Source organism: Penaeus chinensis, chromosome 27, assembly GCF_019202785.1.
Source record: "Penaeus chinensis breed Huanghai No. 1 chromosome 27, ASM1920278v2, whole genome shotgun sequence".
Lineage (NCBI taxonomy): Eukaryota > Metazoa > Arthropoda > Malacostraca > Decapoda > Penaeidae > Penaeus > Penaeus chinensis.
The window spans coordinates 27,504,729-27,508,866 of record NC_061845.1 but is presented as its reverse complement, the minus strand read 5'-3'; the positions used below and the strand labels follow the sequence as shown (position 1 = coordinate 27,508,866).

General features: G+C 30.2%; 1 protein-coding gene across 4 annotated transcripts in view; it reads left to right on the top strand.

Moving 5' to 3' along the window:
• LOC125039714 (major facilitator superfamily domain-containing protein 6-like) overlaps nt 1-1,225 on the top strand; it is a 20,410-nt gene extending 19,185 nt beyond the window's left edge. For all 4 annotated transcript variants that reach the window (XM_047633938.1, XM_047633937.1, XM_047633936.1 and 1 more), the window contains exon 11: nt 1-1,225. This exon is cut by the window's left edge and continues 154 nt beyond it. The gene's annotated coding sequence lies outside the window, so the exon portion shown is untranslated.
• Nucleotides 1,226-4,138: the final 2,913 nt, after the last annotated feature.

Here is a 4,138-nt window from a genome sequence, read left to right as displayed (position 1 = left end):
AAACTTTTTTTCTGGAAGCAAACACAAATACATGTTTCCTGCAATTAACTCAGGAGGATAACAGCCTTGGAAGGACTAAAGTTAGCAGCAACATGGAATTAAAGATCCTGCTTGTCCCGTCCACATTTAAAGGGCACAATGATCAAGGTCACTTTAGTGAGTACTTCCTTAAATGATAAATATCCATAAAATGCTGAATATATTTTTGTCAATGAGAAAAGGAGCCTTAAACATTAAGAAGTATGGCTTGAGATTTATTGTTTCCCTCTCTGGAATATCAGTAACATTGATTTAGGCTGTTGAGCTTGTGGTGCTTCTGCTAGATCTACTATTAGTATTAGCATGTACAAAATATATAGAACAAATGTTTTCCATGCTTCAGAAATTCCAGTGAGCTCCAAACTGAAGCACAGACTTTTTACTGATATTATTTATATTATATTTATTATTTTGAAAGGATTTGTTTTCATTTGATATCTGAATTTTACTATTACTGAAGCCAGGTATCAGGGCTGACTCCAGTGATTTTTAGGTATTTTTTTATGGTCAAGCTAATTGCAAAAGCATATAGCAGCTACACTCTTTGCTTTAGAGAACTTAACCCCTTGCATGTGATGATAACCTCCAAAGGCAACATGGCAGTAAGCCAATTTTGCATTGCCTGCTCCTGATAGTGCACTGGGTAGTGGATTGACCTCTCACCTTAAGCTGGTGTGTCAGCTCAAAGGACTTATTGGTCCAGGGAGTTTTCAAATGAAATTATGTGATTTTATTATCTTCCTAAGGGGTCATTGGACCAGCAATAACCTCTAGGTCGGCTGATCCTGTTTTTTTGGGGGGTATCTCATACTCAGAGGGTTAATATTGTAAAATTTACATGGACTGGTTCCATGTACATATATTGATATTCTTATTTATTAGTAATATAATGTGTGTGTATATGTAGTAATGCATTTTATAAGACAATAGGTAATGCTTTCTAGGCATTTTAGATATTGAAATATGAACTTCTGACTTTTTAGACATGTTAAAACTGCAAAGTTAGTGAAATTTTATACTTAGCTATGTGAATATGAGGTCTGAGCAAAAGGCTTATTAGCTAAATCTTTGGCCTTGCTTTCCATGAATTCATGTTTCATGCATATGGTATAAAAAAGTTCATTACTAATGATATATGTATTGTATATAGGTCTGGAATAAAGAGAAATGTGTCAGACGATATAGATCCATTGCTTTTTACACACATACATGGACATCCACACACCAATGGAGAGACACCTACAAACATACACATGTATGTATATATTTTATATGTATGCATACATGTACATAAGCGCTCTAAATGCACAATTTTACTGAAACAGAAAAAAACTTGTCTGTGAATCCATACTGTGAACTCTTCACCTGTTGAATTTTTTTATTGTGAAGTAGATAGTATTAGGTACTTAACATTGACCTGTAAAGACAGCACAGTTATTATCACAGTTATATGATATCACAGTGATATTTATGGTTGTTTTTGGTTTTCACATATACTTTGCTGCCACAACAGGTCTTAGGATTGTAATGATGGAGCACCATTGTTAGTAAGAAGAAATGTCATATATTGCACTGGAAATAGAGATGGACATATTTTGAATACTAGCAGTAATAGTAGTAGTAGTGGTAGTAGTAGTGATATTATTATTATTATCAATATTATTATTATTATTATTATTATCAACATTATTATTATTATTATTATTATTATTATTATTATTATTATTATTATTATAATTATCAATATTACTGTTATTACTATTATTATTATTTATTTTTTATCATTGTTATTATTATTATCATATTTTTTAATTTTTGTATTGCTATTGTTATTATATTTATTAATTTTGTTATTTTTATTGTTGTTATTTTTGTTATAATGATTATTATTTTGATGATTATAACCTATGCTATCTACAGTATATATCATGAATACCATCTAAGGCTGGTATACTGTACTCATATCAACAAGAGTAATGTTAGCCTTATGAACATTTAGGCAAACCTGAGGAGTGTGTCCAGTCTGAATCTAAGAGAGCTCTTGCATATTTATTGATCTTTTTATCTTTATATTATAGTTATATGATACATATATATATATATATATATATATATATATATATATATATATATATATTTGTATACATACATACATACATACATACATACATACATACATACATACATACATACATACATACATACATACATACATACATACATACATACATACATACTTGTATATATGGACCATGTTTGTATGTATTTCTGCAGTAACCATCTTGTGATCTTTCTGCAGAGGCATTCCAGTCAGGGAGCTGATGGCTTGTATTACAGCTATGTTCCTCTTATGTTATACTTATTTAGTAGTATGTATGTGGATATGTCTGTATACATATACTATATATGTGGATGTCTTTGTGTTAATGTGTATAGTTTATGTGTGTATGTGTATGGTTGTTTGTGTTTGCCATTGAGCGTGCAGTATTCATGTGTGTATGTGTTAGTGCATTGTTGTGATAGATGGATACATATTTATACATAAAATTATATGTTTATTTACATATACATGTCTGTGTCTATAAATATCTATCTATATTATCTTTATCGGGATGTCTGAGAATTAGGAAGGAAAGACGAGATTTGACAATGAGTGTGGTTAGATAGAAGTATTGCTCTATTTTTAAATGTTGACACTGCAGTCAGTTGACAATCTACATGGTATCATTGTTAATCTTTGTCTTCTAATGAATAAAGGTAGCTTGAGAAAGCCAGTTTTAAATTTCAGATTGTGTTCATAACTGGTGTTTAGTTATTTATGAAGTAGTACATTTAATGCCTTTTTATATAAATTATTTATGTCTGGAATCCTTCTATATGTATATCATGTTGGTTAGGCTGAGCTTGACAGCAAGTTAGTGTTAGAAATTACAGTTGAATATTGTTTAACAAGATTTTTTTCTGAACTGTTTAATTTGACATGATATCTTTAAATTTATCCCACTTCAAAAAAGAAGTAAATTAGCTGGTATAGATATAGTAATAGTGAAGTTGTTATATTGTCATGGATCCTCTCTTCTGTATGACTGTAATTGCTGCAAAGTTACATGTAAACGGAATTGAAACAATACAAAACTTTGGTCTGATATCCTATTTGAATATAAAGTCTGGATTGTAAAAGAAAAAGGGAAAAAAGTAATCATATCATATTCCATTGTAATTTGAAACTGGAGATTAGTTGTACATCAAAGATTTGTAGATTCTCAGTATATATGGGTTATATGCATATCAAGTGCTGTGTTTGGCACATTCCAGCTTTTCATTGTATGATGTGAATTGAGTGTTCATGTTATCTTCAGAAAAACTCCATTCAGTGTAATTTTCCTTCACTTTCTGAAGGTTGTTTAAAAGTGAAATATTCTCAAGATAGAGGTTATTGAGTTCTTTCAGGATTTTATGCATGCTTATAGTTGTTCTTAGTATTAAGAATTTCTGTCTGTTGTATTCAAACCCAAGTGTATTTTAAATCATTAAGGAGAAAATAATGTGAATTTTGGATACATAAATGACCTTGACAATGAAGACAAATTATACAAGTTATTATGTGTATGATAACCATGTTCTCTTCATACAATGAACATACAGGGCACAGACTCACATTTTCATTTCATTACTGTTATTTAGTGCTGTGTTTGACTTTGGTTTGTTAAAAAATAATCATACAATTTAGCTATGGCTATAGCATTAGTGTTCTAGTTTGTTTGAATAATAGCTGAAAAAAATAGGAGAAATAGATCACTACTAACTCTTATGGTAATATTGCTACCCACACCAGTCAGTGATCTATTACTGCACATTGATGTTTTAGTTATTTCGACCTGCTGGCTAGCACTAGTGGCTGACATGCATTTTTTAACTTGTGATAAATGGTTGTATGATGTATATCTTAGCACAAGCCTTATGAAGATCAATGAAAATATAATGTGCCTGTATTCCTTAACTATATTCTTCTTTTTTTTCTAAAATAAGCTTTCCATGAATGATAATCAAATAGAAAGTTGAATACTGAAGTACCCTTCAATGTATTATGATATTTCTG